The 17587-nt window shown below is 40.2% G+C and overlaps 1 protein-coding gene and 1 long non-coding RNA gene across 14 annotated transcripts in view; one reads left to right on the forward strand and one right to left on the reverse strand.

Annotated features, from left to right (window-relative positions):
• The window catches only part of APBB2 (amyloid beta precursor protein binding family B member 2), a 368905-nt gene that overhangs the window by 63096 nt on the left and 288222 nt on the right, over positions 1-17587 (forward strand). For 10 of the 12 annotated variants that reach the window (XM_059162875.1, XM_059162941.1, XM_059162904.1 and 7 more), the window contains exon 2: positions 6934-7091. The exons of the other annotated variants lie outside the window; for them this stretch is intronic. The gene's annotated coding sequence lies outside the window, so the exon portion shown is untranslated. The remainder of the gene's footprint in view (positions 1-6933; positions 7092-17587) is intronic. 12 annotated transcript variants of the gene reach the window in all.
• The window catches only part of LOC131824664 (uncharacterized), a 35923-nt gene that overhangs the window by 5074 nt on the left and 13262 nt on the right, over positions 1-17587 (reverse strand). The window lies entirely within an intron of this gene.

Here is a 17587-nt window from a genome sequence, read left to right on the forward strand (position 1 = left end):
CCTTGGCAGTAATTCCTAATGAGCTGGACTTTGTTGTGTCCAGCTTCTTTCTAGGTAAATCTCGTGTTGATGAAGGAGCATCCGTCTCCTAAGATCAGAAGTGTGCCCTTTACTAATCTCCAGGTGGAAGGTCATTAAGATAACTCTGCAGACCTGACCAGATACCTCCCAATGCTCTAAACAGATCATACTTCATACCTGATTTCCAGAACAGTATCTTAAATGCAGAATTTGACTGAATTTTGGGTTTTAAGCTTTGTGTGAAAAACTGTAATGCCTACGTTACGTTACAGATGTGGTAGCCATAGGCCATCCTGAGACTACAGAGCGGAAAAGAGACTTGGCTTGCTGGCATTCACCAGATGCTAAGAAAATATGGGGCTGACCTGAGTGAACAATCCCAGGCCTTTGATTTTAAAGCCAGGTAACATTAGTCAAGACCCTTGGACTTCTTTATGCCTCAAATTTCCCTGTTTAAAAATAGGCATATAATAATAGTTCCCACTTCAGGATGAATGTGATGATTCATGGAAAGCTCTTCACAAGACAGTTACCCATTATTATGATAAAAGTATTTCAGGGATGCCTGGTAGTGCAGTAGGTTAAGCACCAGACTCTTGATTTCAGCTCAGGTCATGATCTCGGCATCCTGGGATCGAGCCCTGCATTGGTCTCCGTGCTCACGGTGGCATCTGCTTAAGATTCTCTTCTCCTTCTGCCCCTCCCTGCCATGTGCACATTCTCTTTCTCTCTCTCTGTACAATAAATAAATAAAATCTTAAAAAAAAGAAGTAATCCATACTTTTTTTCTATAAGGCAATAGAGTAAAACCAGTGGTTCCCAATCATGGCTCTGCCTCTACCATCATGTAGGGACAGATTAAAAAAAAAAAACAAAGATTTCCCAGACACTCCCCCAGACCTGGTATGTATGTCAGGGTACTTGGGCTTTGGACTTCGTATTTTTGGTAAGAACTCCAGGTTTCAGAAGCCTTCCCCTGAAGTTGTGTATCATTTTGGTCATTTATATTTGGATATTTGCTTTTTTTCTTTGCTAAACCTTATTTTGAACATTGGCTCTTGCTGCTTGTCGGTTACGTGAGCTTTCAGGTTATAAATCCGGGTCCATGTGTGGGTCTTGATGGCCTCCCTTCTTACTTGTCTTCCCCTCTCTCATCGTCCCCTTCTGCTCTGTCCCCTACCGAATTTTTAGACAGTTGGGTTGACAGTGTCCTGGACAGCCTAGTTCTCAGGCCCTTTTTATTTATTTTTGTAATGAAACAGATTTAAAAAAGAAACTTTGCTAAGGCAGACATTTGGCATGTTAAAATTGAACTTCAGTTTCGTTTCTAAAATAAATAATTCCACTTCTTTTATTCTTTAAAAAAAATGACTGCTCCAGGAAATGCTTCTAAAAAAACTGATATTCCCCTTGTTAAGACCAGGGTTGTTACTGGATGGATTCCAGCGAGTGTTCTTTTTCCTGGGGTGGGGGGTGGGCGGGGGGAGGACAGGGTCAGTGCGGAGAGAGTGCATTACTCCAGGCCAACGCACACAGACTGTAGTCCCTCACGCCAAGTAGAGCACACCAAGTAGTTCATATAATGGCAGTAGATTATTTGGAATATTGTAAAATGTGGTCTGGAAATTAAGAAGGAAAATGTTTACTGTATCTAGATCAACTAGAATATTCCTTTTAACTTTGGTGTGGAGGTCTTTTGGTGGAAGGAATCGAGGGGTTGCTGCAGAAACAGCCTGGCTGCTTCCTCTATGTAGTTCATAGATTTTACATTTCATACGAATGAGGAATGACTGAAATGTCAGCTTTATCAGAGTGGAAATTTTGGTCAGTGCTTTAATTCCCAGCACTTAGATAGTGCCTGGCACATAGTAAGTGCTCAAGAAAAGTATATAAAGGAATGGACTAACAACGATTAGACAGCCCAGGGCTCCTGGGTGACTCAGTGGGTTAAGCGACTGCCTTCGGCTCGGGTCATGCTCCCAGGGTCCTGGGATCGAGCCCCACATCAGGCTCTCTGTTCAGCAGGGAGCCTGCTTCTCTCTCTCCTACTCCCCATGCTTGTATTCCCTCTCTCGCTGTGTCTCTCTCTGTCAAATAAATAAATAAAAAATTAAAAAAAAAAAACAAAACCAATTGGATAACCCAGACTAAAAATGACATCTACCACTTTGTGCTGCGAAACTTCCTCAAGAACCATATAAAGTGGGGCGCTGGCCGGGTGGCTCAGTCGGTTAAGCTCTGCCTGCGACTCGGGTCACGATCTCAGTGTCCTGGGATCGAGCCCCCAGTTGGGCTCCAAGCTCAGCTTGAGTCTGCTTGTCCTTCTCCCTCTATTTCTACCCCCTGCTTTCTTTCTCTCTCAAGTAAGTAAAATCTTCATTTTAAAGTCCTTGCAGGAAGGGACTGGGTCTCCTCTCCATGGTTGGGTCCTCAGTGCCTTATCTGGCAGCATTGCCGTTTCTTAGTAAATATTTGTTGAATGAACGTATAGTGTTAAATTTCTATAATGTTTTCTTCTTTGTTTTTATCAGTTGGCAATCCCGGGGACTTGGCTGAGAGTACCACCCCAGTTTCACAAATGAGGAAACAAAGGTTAAAGAGAATAAATTAGTTATTCCACAAATCCACAAGTCCTAAGTAGCAGAGCTAGGACTACAAGCTCTTAATCTGCTCATTTCTTCATCCCCTGTTCTTTCCAGAACAGCCTTTAAAACCTTAATAAGCGTAAATTCCCACTCTTTGCTCTCGGAGTGGAAACCCTATGTCCTTGAGAGCATGAGAGGGGAAGTTACCATATGAAACCTTTCCAAATTACCTAATGGCCTCCCCATCAGTGACAATTTTTGTTGGGTGCCTGTTGGATTATTCATAATAGATCTTTCTAACTTGCCTGTGATAGGTGCCTGTTATACATTCTTTTTTGGGGGAAAAACCAACCAAACAAAAAATTTTAATGCAATCTTCTTTTCTCCCAAACATTTTAAGGTGTAAATTGATTAATACTGTGAATCTACATTTTTAAAGTCAAATTTTCAGGAGAGCCTGGGTGGCTTAGTCACTTAAGCCACCTGACTCTTGGTTTTGGCTCGGGTCGTGATCTCAGGGTCGTGGGATCAAGCCTCGCATCGAGCTCTGAGCTCAGTGCGGGTTCTGCTTGTCTCTCTCCCTCTATTCCTCTCTCTCTTTCTCTCAAATCAATCAGTCTTTAAAATAAAATTTCCAAGGTGGTGAGAGGAATGTTCTCCAGTGTATTTTTGCCTGGTCCTGCGGGTCATTTTGAGATAGAAATTTCTGAAGTGTTGAATTGGCTTGGCTGGTATTTCTGGACTCGAGCTCAAGAAGGAGAAACCTTCCCGGTGATATTAGAATAGAAAAAATACAACGCCAGCCAAACACTGAAGAGTCTCAAATTGTGGCAAACATCTGGGTGCACATTTTGCCAAAGGCGTTCTACTGAAGCTAAAGACGGAGTAACACGCAGCCGAGGTTCCAAGAAAGAATTTCAAAATCTATGAAATCTGATCTAATCCTAATTTATGTTTCTTCTCTGTTGGGAAAGATCATTTGGTAGCTCCAGCAAGATTCTGTCCGATTGGATTAGTGGGTGAGATTTGATCCTCTCAGACCACTGCATCTGAACGTAACCATCATTACCTTACAAATAACTTTAGAGAGTTACTCAAACAATACCCCAAAGCTTTGATTTCACTGCGACACGGTAACACGAATCTAATTCCCTTTGCCCGCTGTGGACATTGACCTTGAATATTAGAACAGAGACATCGAGGGGAATAAATAAATTGCCAGTATTGTGTTTCCTCCAGGATCCAGCCATGGGAATGGACGGTAGGGACTCGAGGAGCAGTTTTGCGTGGATGAAAAAACAAAAAACCAAACCAAAACAAAACCCTGCATTTTCTTTTTTCTCCGGGTGCCTGGCTTCTCAAATGAGGCGAGACGAGCTGTCGTGTTTGTTCTGGCTCTTACAAAGCGAGATCACATTCTCCCTCGACGGGGCTTTTTTTTTATTAGCAGCCTCACAGCCCATGCCTTTGTTGTCCGGCTGCACAGTAGGACAGGCTCTCGGGCAGGGCGCTCCATGCAGGTTTTCCAGGGAGCGTTTGACATCCGTCCTCTTCTCTCCCCTGGCTTTTCAGACTATCCACATCGTGTGCGACTCTCGGGTTTCTGATTGGGGCGGCAGGGATACTGCAGGTGGCTGTTAAGAAAGATGTAGCGGTGAGCAGCGTTTCAAATAACTTCAGAGAAAAGAGGGGAATCTTGCTCCCCTCCGAGGTTTGTATCAGACAGAAGACAGGAAGTATTAGGATTTTGTTGCGTTTTTTCTCAGCAACTCTTACTTAGTTAATTTTTGAAACCACTCATGTCTTCCCACTATGATTTGGGTCATTTGGTGGAGAAGAGGCTGTGACCCAAGGCCATCCATCACTTGTTTCCAACGGGTGGGGTGAGCACCCATCCTTCTTACCTCTTGCAGGTGGGCTCAGGGCAAGGATTGTGTTATCTTGTTGAAAACCTTTTGTCCTGCTTTGAGCTGTGGGCATGCACTGTTGTCCACAGGGCAAGTAGTAGGACCAGCAAGCTTTCAGTGTGATCGGCAGTTTCTGGTCAGGACACCTGCTGCCTGAGCACAGTGCGACCATTGTTTCTCTGATCGAGCGTGCTCCGGGCGCAGCCACCACATCTTTTTTAGCCTGCACTTGAGTCTTTGTTTTTTTTAAAATTTTTTATTTTTTTCCCCTGCATGCATTTCATTTTTGGTGGAACAAATGTCTGTCTTGTTCTTCTGGTTTTGCTGGTATGAATTTAACGTGTGTGTGTTTCCTACCAACTTGTATTTCGAAGTGTGCCTGCTGAGCCACGTTGCCGTGGGAAGAGACTGGGTCAGAGTGAAGGCAGGTGATCTGGGCTTTGATCCCTGATCCTCTCGTCCCGGCTGCGTGGCCTCAGGAAAGCCATTGAGACTCTTAGGGCATCCAGGGTCTTCATTTGTAATCTGAGGGAGTTTTGGGGTTCTAGGAATGATGGCTTGCCACGTCCTCTAGTGTTACGATTCCACCACTGTGTTTTGTGTTTTCTGGGATGCCGAGAGTGTCAAAAATGGAGGGGTCAAGTGTTCACGACGGTTGGGCTCCTGTGCGACAGTAGGTAACACCAGGAGGCGCTCTTTTTAATTAAGCAAAAATTAATAGAGTATGGCCAGTGATAGAAAGGTTTGGATGCAATCAGTTAAAGGAGGAAAATACCTATGGTTTTCTTGTCTCTTTGTGGCAAGTTTGCAGTAAACAAACACACGTTTCTTACTTCTAGGAAACTAGTGTTCTTCGGCCCTGGAAATGTTATTTGGACACTTGGGTTTTGAACTTCTAAATTAGGAATTATTGAGCTCAGATAAATGAAGACTTCTTAATTTATTAGCTCTTACTGTTCAAGTGAGAAGAAACCCACAGATCAGGCTAATATAAGAGGGGCACCAGTTGCTGATTTGTGTCCCCATCATGTTTAATAAAAATCTTACTGAAAAAGATTCTGGTTCTGTAAATGATACATAGGAGTTGTGGAAAATTTGGAAAACACCAAGAAGGAAAGACAAATAAGCTTCTAATTCCATGACCCAGAAATAGTTCTTTCATCGTACTTTTGTGTCTTTAATTATATACTTAGTTTGTAGAACAAAATTGGGATCATACCATACATATATAACTTAACTGTGCTCCTTTGGAGATGATTTTTGGGCCCGAGCTTTCAAGAGAAGGTGGAGATTAATGTAATATTATGCTTGGCACTCTTGTGACAGGGTCTGTTTTGCCTTACAGAAATAGAATTGTAGTCCTAGTATCTGAAAATAGCATTTGTCCTCTTCTGTCTTGAAGAGACTTTCAATAGTTTGCATATATAGATGTTGTCATATTGAAGAGTATAATGAACGAATGAGGACTTCTTAATTTATTTGTTTTAATAGTTCACTGATTGCTTTTCTAAGGTTTCCTCACTTTGGCTTTCTGTACCAGAATTGCTAGCGGTAATACCAGTGAGCAGAAGTTATTTTAACACTGTTTTTCTAGACGCCTTCATTCCTCAAGCTGAAGCATGGTTGCTGGCGTGGGCTAGGCCACAGCTTTGGCACGAAGGAGGATGGTTAAGAAATTCCTTTTGCCCAAATATATGATGCATTTGATAATATTTATAATTTACTTGTTGAATATTGGTTTAATATGTCATTTTCTCCATTGGGAAATGAAAGATGATTAGTTTCCCCTTTTGGATTATTTAGCCTATAAAATTTTCTGTTACACCATTTGCTTTGCATCGAAAATGCATTCTAAATCCCGAACCACATTGGAATTCTTTATGACCTTCCCTTATGTGTCTTTCGGTGGTGCCCTTTGAAGTCCTGAAATGTTTTTATATTTGATTGAGATTAAATCTGGGTTTCATTTTACTTTTTAAAACATATTGAGCAAGTTAATTTTCTGTTCGAGTTCCTAAGGGGAATGATTCTAGCCCTCTGTGTCCCAAGAATTCAGACTGAGCCTTGCCAGAACATTCCTGTGGTTTTCCACAGGGCAGATCACTGTGTTCATGAAATTTTAGTTGTAGCTTATGTTTTCTGTGGTTAATTAAAACATCTGGCTTTTGCATTTTCCACAAACAGAGTCTAATCGTTTGGCCGAACCTTTTCAATAATGATTAAATGCCTCAGTCCTTTAGGATAGCCCAGACTTGTCCTTCGGACACCTTACTCGCTGTTGTCTCTGTTCATTAATGACTTTAAACAGTTGGAAAACATTTGGGGTTATCCTGCCAAACACAGACAAATGAGAGAGAGAGAGAGAGAGAGAGAGAGAGAGTTGATGAATCTGTCCAATGGCTCTGGCTTTTCCCCTGCAGGTCGGAGCTGCTGTGGGTGAGCTGCTGTGGTCCGTGGCCAAGCATGCTGCTGTGGCCGGATCTGGCCAGCCGTGGAACAGAAACATTTGCTGGATGGAAAATCCATAAAAGAAAGCTCCTGTGAAAGCCGGAGACAGACGCTAACTAAGTAAAATCAGGTTAGTATCAGAGAGGCTGAATGAAGCGGATCGGGTCAGCTAGGGAAAGGCTGTTTGGTTTATTCCAGAACATGTTTCTGGAACAGCCCCAGATAGCCCTTCCCAGTTATTAGAGAGTCCTAGCATTGCAGACATGGCCGGTAGATCCTGACGTATCTCCGTGCACGGTGAATCGTCATCTTTCTTCTTCGTCCTCTGCCCCGTCCCTTTGCCCGTCTTCCTCTCCTCTTTCAGAGAAGAGCAAGTCTTTAGCACCGCGTATGAAGGAGGCCCCAGCCCGAGGCTCCCCATAACAACCGCGGTGATCTTGGCTTGACTTTGGAGAGAAACCCTCTTCTTGAGAAAGCATGGGCTCGCGCTGGTGCCTTCCGACTTGACCTCCTTTGTGTCTTCACACTGGGAAGCGGGGAGTCACGGAGACCTGCCATTTCTGGTGGGGGCGCTTCGGCCCTGGTTTGTGTGGCAAGATTTTACTTACTCTTCTCTCCCCTTAGACAAAAGCTAGCAACATGTTCATTTTTGGCAGTGCGTGCATTTGGCATGAAGATACTCCCGTAGCACAGGAGAAAAGAAGTGTCCTGAAAATAAGAGGAGTATAGAGTAATGCAGAGTGGCCTGACGGTAGACCAGCAGAATGAACTGATGCAGGAAGGTGGGGATCATTCCTTCTGAGAACGTGTGCTGTCCCCACAGGAGAGGCACAGAACACAAGCTGTTGGGTATTCCGGGGGTAACTCAGCATTAGACATCATGAACAGTCCATGAAACTCACCAGACAGGAGCGCATCAGCAGTCTTGAGACCCCGTGAAATAGTGACTGTCTGTTGACTTGACCCGCCCACCATCCCTTTACCCCTTTCAGATTTTCCCTGGGCAGTTAGTCACCCTTCCTTCGTTGTCAGCCTGTATGGAAAGGGGAGGTGACCTCACTGGCTCTGTCCAGGGCATGTGACATAAGTGTGGTTAGTCAGGGTCACAAGGATGGGTTTATGGAGGACTCCGTATTTTCACTGACCATTGTGAAAACTGACCACTGTTGAAAAGACCATTTTCCTTTTCGTAGGTTTGTTAAGCTGGAGTGGCTAGTTTCCCCGCTTTGCCATCCTTTAGGGAAAGCCTTTCTGAGAATGAAGTTAACACAGAGAAGATTAGAGCAGGGAGGTGCAGGAAGTGAGATGAAGGAGCGGGGAGACACACACACACGCAGACACACGCACACATACGCACACAAACCCATGACCCCAGGGGCACACACACACCCATGACCCCAGAGGCAGCACACACACACCCACCCATGACCCCAGAGGCAGCACCACCTAAAGCCAACAACCCTGGCTTCACTTTCGGGGCAGGTTAGGGAGTTTGTTTGAAATAGATCCCCATCACTTAGATCTAAACAGGTCCTGTTGGGAAGGCCTCCTTCTAGTTGTGAGGCCTGAAGGGGGAGGTGATTGGCGCTCCCTGTCTTCAGGGGCTCCCAGCGGAGGGGATGGGCCGGATCCGTACTCTGACACACAGTGTGAAAAATGTTTTCACTAGTGGTGAGAGCTAAGTTCTCTGGGAGTAGGGGTACAATTATGAATTCTGCTGGGTTTTGGAGAGACTGGCAGAGCGCTGTTACTTAACAAAGGGAGAAGTAGAATTTAGTCCTTGGGAACATTTAACGAAATACATTTAATTCAATTACTTGCTTTTTGAGTCTGGAAGAAAGAGAGGCTTTCTAGAGCTTGCAGTTAAAGTAAATAGCAGATAAGGAAGATAATTTCAGAGCTCCACTAGTAGTAGAATCCTGGTATTTACTATAAACACAATTGTGTTGGGAGCAGCCAAATGAGAGGTTATCAGAAAGCTGTCCCGAGTTTATTTAAACAGCGCAGGCTGAGGATTCCTCTTCTCAATAAAACCTCAGTTGGCTTTCTGCTCAAGCAGAATTCCAAGCACATCATGAATTTTAAAATTTATTTCTCCTTCTTAATGTTAGGCTTTATTATTATGTCATTTTAAAAATAATTGACCGTGCTTTTTTACTTTTAATTTTTATTATTTATTTATTTAATTAAAAATATATTTTATATTTATTATATATATTTGTTATTTATTTGTTTGCTTTTGAGAGAGAGACAGAGAGGGAGATTGTGCACAGGGTTAAGGGGATGGGCTGGGAGGAGTAGAAATGGAGAGAGAGAGAATCTTAGGCAGGATCCACTCCCTGCGTGGAACCCAGCATAGGGCTCTATCTCACGTCCCTGAGATTATGACCTGAGCCGAAATCAAGAGTGGGATGCTTAACCAGCTGAGCTGCCTAGGTGCCCCTGTTTGCTTTTTCAAATTAACAGATTTTATTTTGGGAGGGGAGTTTTAGGTTACAGAAAAATTGAGCAGAGAGTATAGAATGTTCCCACATACCCCAACTACCACTCAGAGTTTTCCCTGTTAATATCTTGCATCAGTTTCATACACTTGTTACAGTGGATTAGCCAATATTGATACATGATTATTAATTAAAGTCCATAGTTTACACTAGGGTTCACTCTTTGTGTTGTACATTATGGGGGCTTTGACAAATAAATGATATGTATGTATCATTATAGAGTCACACAGGATGGTTTCAGTGTCCTAAAAATTCCATGTTCTGATTATTCATCCATTTTCCCTTCTCTCTGAATTCCTGGCAACTATTGATCGTTTTCTTGTCTCTGTAGTTTTGCTTTTTCCAGAATGTCATGTTTGGAGTCACGCATCATGTAACCTTTCAGATTGGCTTCTTTCACTTAGAAATAAGCTTTTAAGATTCCCCCATGTTATTTTTGTGGCTTGATAGCTCATTCCTCTTCAATGTTGGATAATTTTCAATTGTCTGGACGTGCCACAGTTCATTTATCCATTCACGGATTGAAGGATATCTTGGGTACTCCCCAAAGTTCGGTAGTTGTGAATAAAGCTGCTGTGAACATTCATGTGGCTTTTACGTGGACATAAAGTTTTAGTTCCTTTGAGAAAATACCAAGGAGTATGATTTCTGGTTTGTATGGTAGAATTATGTTTAATTTTGTAAGAAACTGCCAAACTGTCTTCTAAAGTGACTGTACTATTTTGCATTCCCACCAGCAATGAATGAGACTTTGTTTTGCCCCATCTTTGCCAGCATTTAATGTTGTCAGTGTTTTAGATTTTAACCATTTTAATAGGTATATGTGGCATTTCATTGTTATTTTTATTTGCAGTACCCTAATGATGTATGACATTGCTTTACATGTGCTTGTTTGCCACCTGTGTATCTTCTTCGGTGAGGTACCTGTTCAGATCTTTGCCCATTTTTAAGTCAGATTGTTCATTTTCTTATTGTTGAGCTCTAAGAGTTCTTTGTATGTTTTGGATACCAGTCCTTTATCAGATAAGTCTTTTGTGGAGATGTTCTCCCTGTTCTGTGGCTAATTTTTTTCACTCTCTTGACAATGTCTTTCTCATAACTGAAGTTTTTAATTTTAATGAAGTCCAGCTTATCAATTATTAGTTCTTTGTGGATTGTTGTGATTGTATCTAAAAGTCACTGCCACCCCAAGGTCATCCAGATTTTCTCCTTATTTTCTAGAGTTTTATAATTTTTTTTATATTTAGCCCTATGGTCTCCAGGTATTTTGAATTAATTTTTGTGAAAGCTATTGAGGTCTTTGTCTTTGTCTAGATTTATAGTTTGTATGTGAAATTATAGTTATTCTAACACCATTTGTTGAAAAGACAGTCCTTTCTTTATTGAAAGGCATTGGCTCCTTTGTCAAAGATCAGTTGACTATGGTTGCGTGGGCCTGTTTCTGGGCTCTCTGTTCTGTTCCATTGATCTATTTGTTTATTCTTTGAACAGTACCACACTGTCTTAATTACTACAGCTTACAGTAAATCTTCAATTCAGATAGTGTTAGTCCTCTGACTTTGTTCTTTTCCCTCTGTATTGTATTGGCTATTCTGGACTTGCTTCTCTTTGTAAACATTAGATCAGTTTATCAATATCCACAAAGTAATTTGCCAAGATTTTGATTGAGATTGTATTGACTCTATAGGTCAGGTTGAGAAGAACTGATATCTTGACGATATTGAGGCTTCCAATCCATTAATGCGGCATCACTCCCTTTATTTAAAACTTCTTGATTTCTTTCAGCAGTTTTATGGTTTTCCTTATATAGATCTTGTATTTATATCTAAGTATTAGATATGTATCTAAGTATTTCATTTATTTTGATGCTAGAATAAACAGTATTGTATTTCAAATACCAGTGTTTATTGATAGTGTGTAAGAAAGCAAATGACTTTTTTATATTAACTTTGAATTCTGCAGACTTGCTCTGATTGCTTATTTGATCCAGGAGTATTTTTATTGATTCTTTGGGATTTTCTGCATAGACAGTCATGTCATCTGTGAACACAAAGACTGATTTATTTCTTCCTTCTCAATCTATTCCTTTTCTTTTCTTTTCTTTTTTAGAGATTTTATTTATTGGACAGAGATACACAGCGAGAGAGGGAACACAAGCAGGAGGAATGGGAGAGGGAGAAGCAGGCTCCTCGCTGAGCAGGGAGCCCATTGCGGGGCTCGATCCCAGGACCCCAGGATGATGACCTGAGGGGAGGGCAGATGCTTAACAACTGAGCCATCCAGGCACTCCTGTTTCTTTTATTTTCTTGTCTCACCTTACTAGCGAGGACTATTAGTATGATGTTGAATGGGAGTGATGAGAAGTATCTTGCTTTGTTCTTCATCTTCATGAGAACATATCTAGTTTCTCACCATTTAAGTATAATTTTAGCTATAGGTTTTTTTGCAGATGTTCTTTATCAATTTGAAGAAGTTTCCCCCTCTAATCCTGGTTTGCTGAAGAGTATTTTTCGTGAATGGGTATTGGGTTTTTATCAGATACTTTTTCTACATCTATTAATAGGATCAGATGATTTTTTTTTCTTTTTTAGCTTATTGATATGATGGCTTATATTAATTGATTTTTGAATGTTGAACCAGCCTTTTGATGGGGATTGTGTTGAAACTCTAGATCAATTTGAGGAGTAATGCCATTTTGCCAATGTTAAGAGTTCTGATCCAGAGTGCCTGGGTGGCTCAGTGGGTTAAGCGCCACCTTTTGATTTTGCCTCAGGTTATGATTTCAAGGTTGTGAAAGTGAGGCCTGCATGGAGCCTGCTTAAGGTTCTCTCTCTGCTTTCCCCCCCCCACCGCATGCCTCTGTGTGTGTGTGTGTGTGTGTGTGTGTGCGCGCGCGTGCACGCGCTCTCTCTCTCTCAAAAAAACAAACTGGAAAAAACCAAAATAGCTCTGATTCATCAACATGGGATATATTTCCATTGATTTAGATCCTTTTCTTTTTTAAGATTTATTTATTTAGAGAGAGCGATAAAGGGAGGGGCAAAGAGAGAGGGAGCAAGATAATCCTAAGCAGAGTCCCCACTGAGCAGGGAGCCTGATGTGGGGCTTGATCCCACGACCCCAAGATCATGACCTGAGCTAAAACCAAGAGTCAGACACTCATCCGACTGAGTCACCCTGGTGCCCTTAGATCTTTTAAAATTTCTTCAACAGTGTTTTGTTGTTTTTAGGCAACAAATCTTGCACTTTGCTATTAAATTTATTCCTAAGTATTTTTTTCTTTTTGTTACTTTCATAAATGGAATCATTTTTAAAATTTCATTTTCAGAGTGTTCATTGCCAGAATATAGAAATACAGTTGATTTTTATAAATTGATCTTGTTTCCTTAAGCCTTGAACTTGTTTATCAGTACAGACAGTTTTTTATTGTGTTGCGACTTCCTTAGGATTTTCTGTATACCAGATTATGTCGTTTGGAAGTAGAGATAGTTTCATTTCTTGTTCAGTCTGGATGTTATTACCATTATATTTTACAGGAATTTGAAAACTTGGCTCTGATACGAGAAATACAAAGTAACGAGCTTTGGAGTTACTAATGAAATCATCCTATTATGTAGCTTTTGAAAAGAACAGAAGATGATAACTATGAAACTTATCTCCTTATCATCAAGTTAGTTACACAGTCGGTGAGCTTCTTAGCTACTCCTGTATCTTCTTTAGGGAAATACCTGTTCAAATTCTTCACTTATTTTCATATTAAGTTATTTGTCTCTAAGTCCCTTATCAGATACATCATTTGCACATATTTTCTCCCAGTCTGTGGCTTCTCATTTTCCTAGTACTATCCTTGAAGCTCAAAAGAATATGTTTAAATTCCAGTTAACATACAGTGTGATACTAGTTTCAGGCGTACCATAAAGTAATTCGGCGCTTGCGTACAACACCCAGGGCTCATCATCTGCTTGACCCATCCCCCTACCCACCTCCCCTTTGATGACCATTAGTTTGTTCTCTGTAGTTAAGAGGCTTGCTTCTCTTTCTTTTTTCTTTTGCTCATTTGTTTCTTAAATTCCACACGAGTGAATTCATATGGTATTGGTCTTTCTCTGACCGACTTAACTTCAGTTAGCATTATACTCTCCAGCTCCATCCATGACATTGCAAACGGCAAGGTCTCAGTCTTTTTTTATGGCTGAGGAATATTCCATCGTCTCTGCATATCACATCTTCCTTATTCATTCAGTCAATGGGCACGGGCTATTTCCACAATTTGGCTACTATACATATTGCTGCAGTAAATATCAGGGTACATGTATTTCTTTTGAGTTAGTATTTTTGTATTCTTTGGGTGAGTATCTGGTAGTGCAATCGCGGGGTCGTAGGGTAGCTCTATTTTTAACTTTTTGAGGAACCTCCATTCTGTTTTCCAGAGTAGATGCATCAGTTTGCTTTCCTACCAACAGTGTAAGAGTGTTCCTCTTTCTCCACGGCCTTGCCAACCCCTGTGGTTTCTTGTGTTGTTGATTTTAGCCATTCTGACCGGTGTGAGGTGATATCTTACTGTAGTTTTCATTTGTATTTGCCTGATGATCAGTGATATTGAGTGTCTTTTATGTGTCTGTTGGTCATTTCCAGGTCTTCTGCCCACATTTTAATTAGATTATTAATTTTTTGAATGTTGAGTTCTAAAAGTTTTTAATTGTAATGAGTTCCATTCTTCAGTCTTTTCTTTTAAAATTCATGATTTTGATGTTTCTAAGTATTCTCTACCTAACTAAAGGTCACTGAAGTTTTTCTCCTTGTGTTTCTCTCTAGAACTTTTGTCATGTTAGTCCTTAGACTTAGGGCTTTGGTCCGTTTGGGGTTAAGTTTTGGGTATTGTGTGAGGTTCAAGTATATGTTTATTTTTTTTCCTTCCGCAGCTATCCAAGTGTCTCAAAACTATTTGCTGAGAAGACTGTCTTTTACCTTTTGATATATTTTAGCACCTTTGTAGGAAATCATTTGACCATAAATGTAAGAATTTCTCTCAGAACCCTCTGTTTCATTGATTATTTGTGCCTGTCCTTACACTTGTTCCATATTATACTTTACTTAGGTTTGCAATGCAGGTTTTTTTTTTTTTTTGTGAAAAAGTTTTGCCTAAGAAATGGGGTTAAGTCGCAATATGTCTCTCTTTATTTTTACTATCATATCTTTGCTTCTTTTCCTCTCTATTCCTATTTGAATCACTCTCTTAGAAGTACTAGTCTTTGGTTATTTTTCTTTCGGATAAATGTGGAAATCTGAAATGGGAGAAGAGAATGCAAACCAATTTAGATGGATTTTCTAGATTACTGTATGCATTACTTTAAATTAAAAATGCTCTGTTTTTCATAAAGATGGTGAGCATTATCCATTGGAATAAAACATTAAAATTTTCCATTACTTCTATCTTAATCATTACCAATAACTACTGACTGAAGGATTTGCAAGTTTGGTATATTATCTCAAGAATTTCAAGAATTTTCATTAATGATTATATGAATTGGGTCTAGTTTTACATAAAATGATACATTTCACAAAACATTTTATTAAATGGAAAATCTATGAAATAAAATGTTTTGGGTTTTGGTAACAGAGTACACTTTTATGTTTCATAGAAACTGAACATTTTTCATAGCTCAATTAAAATGCCATTTTTTTTATATTTACCTTGGCTCTTTTTGTCTTTGAGTTAGTAGAGTTCTCAATAAGCAACTGTGCAGACATTAAAATAATTGGATCGGAAGCATGAAGACTGCAAATTTTTATTTCTTCCTTAATTACAACTCTGTAAAAATCGTGAATAGGTGTGATTTAGAAGGAAAAAAAATCAGTGCTTTCTTTGGTGACATTTGGATTCTAGTTGGCCCTTTTGTTTTGTCATTAAGTTATAATTTTGTTTGGGGGATGACTTATTTTTAATTTGAAAAATCATAAAATTTTGGTCTCCGTAAAAATCAGAGACAGTTCTTTTCTCTCAAGTACCGCTGGAAGCTAACTTCTGCCTCTGGGCTTTAATTGAGTATTAAAATCAAAATTAGATCTAGAATATGTTTTCTTGCAGTTCTGTTAGGAACAGTTCTATGGTCAAGCCATGCTTCCCCATTTCCAAAGGGCTCAGTTCAGGATATCTTCTCTGCTTCTTGCTCTTTCTTGGCAAGCTTCTTATTTCTGCCTGGGTAGACTACCATGATGGGAGCAGACATGCATGTCACCTGCCCCTTTGCTTTCTTTGGCTGTCCTTTGGCTGATAATGTCACCGCATAAAAATGCATCCATAGAGCAACGTGGGATTATTCTTTTCATTGTTCATTTAAAAGAAAAAGCCAGGGGCACCTGGGTGGCTTAGTTGGTTAAGCATCCGACTCTTGATTTTGGCTCAAGTCATGATCTCAGGGTTGTGGGATGGAGTCCCTGCCTCAGGCTCTGTGCTTAGCATGGAGTCTGCTTGTCCCTCTCCCTCTGCTTCTACACGACCCCCCGCCCCCCGCCACAGCTCGCGCTCTCTCTCTCTCTCTCTCTCTCAAATAAATAAATAAATAAATAAAATCTTTTTAAAAACATAAAAGGGAAAGCCATAGGTAAGCTTCCACTTAACAACTCTAGGACTCAGGAGGTAGGCATCATGGCTCTTTTAACCCTGCCATTCCTTTAAATCTTTTCTTTCTCTTTGATGCCTTTTCAAAGTCTTCGTGACCTATTTGCAGAATGCTGAATGGATCCTGTGAGGCCAGTAGTATGTAACAATGTTCTAGGAAAATATGTTTTCGGTCTTGTTTTTCTTAGAGAGCTAAAACGAAATATGGATGGGTAATAGTAACTTCTTAACTTTATGGAGAGCCTTATGCTGGATGATGTTCGGGGTTCACAGTGTTTGAATCTCTGAAATTTGAGTCATGGTACAGTGACATCTGTGAAGGCTCTGGTCTTTTATTATCGTTTGGTTGCCGATGAAGCAAAATCAGATCAATTTCATCACATTCAGTGAGCCAGTAGTGAAAAGAGTGTTTGGAACTTGCTTTTGTTAGGAGAAACCACATTTTTGTGTCAATGTGTGGTGGAGATGTTTATGACAAATATATTAATGGAGTTTGGCATCTCACATCTTTTTTGATTTTTTGCTTGTCTTTCTAGTTTTTATGTGAAATAATCTGAATTATCAAGTTTCCTTGAGAAGCCTTCAAAGATACCATACTTGAGTGACCTATAATCAATTGTTATTTATTTTAATGTAATTACTACTATAAGAACAAGCAGTGGTTTCTCAGTCCTATATTGACCTGTAATGAATAAAACATTTTATGTGATGACATGGTCTGAATAAGATCTATATTCATGACACGGTAACTGTTCATAACTTCGGATTGATTATTATCTGCTATTATCTGCCAGATTGATTATTATCTGCTCCAATAAGAATTGATCTTCCACTTCATTCATTAACAGAAATAGTCTGCTGGGTGTTTTTATATATAGACAGTATCCAAGCCAGTAATTTATTTGAAACATGAGTATCAACATGAGTCTAGCTATCATTAAGAAATTGCTCTGTGTAATTTGCTAGTGTATCCATTTTAAGAATGGAAGAAAATGGTTTTTCCTGCAGTCCTCATGCAGCTGAGGCCCTTTGAGGACAGATTTTAGAATCTTAGTAACTATTCTGTGTCTGGTTTCATAAGGGTGATTCTCTTGAAGATATAAGTTTGCAGATGGTTTGTTAATGCTGTGGTTGACTTCTAGTGTCTGGGCAAAGAATGACAGTAGCGAAGAAAGTAAGAGGATATTAACGATTTTTACAAAAGGCTCACCTCAGAAATAAAAAGTGGAGCGTCGAACCAGGACGCTGGGCCCTCAGTGTTTCTAAAATTGGATCCAAAATGACTGGTGCTCTTGAGCAGGCATGAATTTATGAGTAATAAGAAATGCTGAATTAGTTCTACTTAGGTCAGAACAATTCAGTTAAATTCCAGTGAATGTGTCCTATGTGCAATGTTACTTTGGTAGTTGCTGGAGGGAATAAAATGAAATATCCTGGGGGAAAGACAGTCAGAATGGAAGCCCTTTTGGGAGAGCTAACTTTTTTTTTTTTTTAATAGTGTGT

This window comes from Mustela lutreola, chromosome 1 (assembly GCF_030435805.1).
Source record: "Mustela lutreola isolate mMusLut2 chromosome 1, mMusLut2.pri, whole genome shotgun sequence".
NCBI lineage: Eukaryota > Metazoa > Chordata > Mammalia > Carnivora > Mustelidae > Mustela > Mustela lutreola.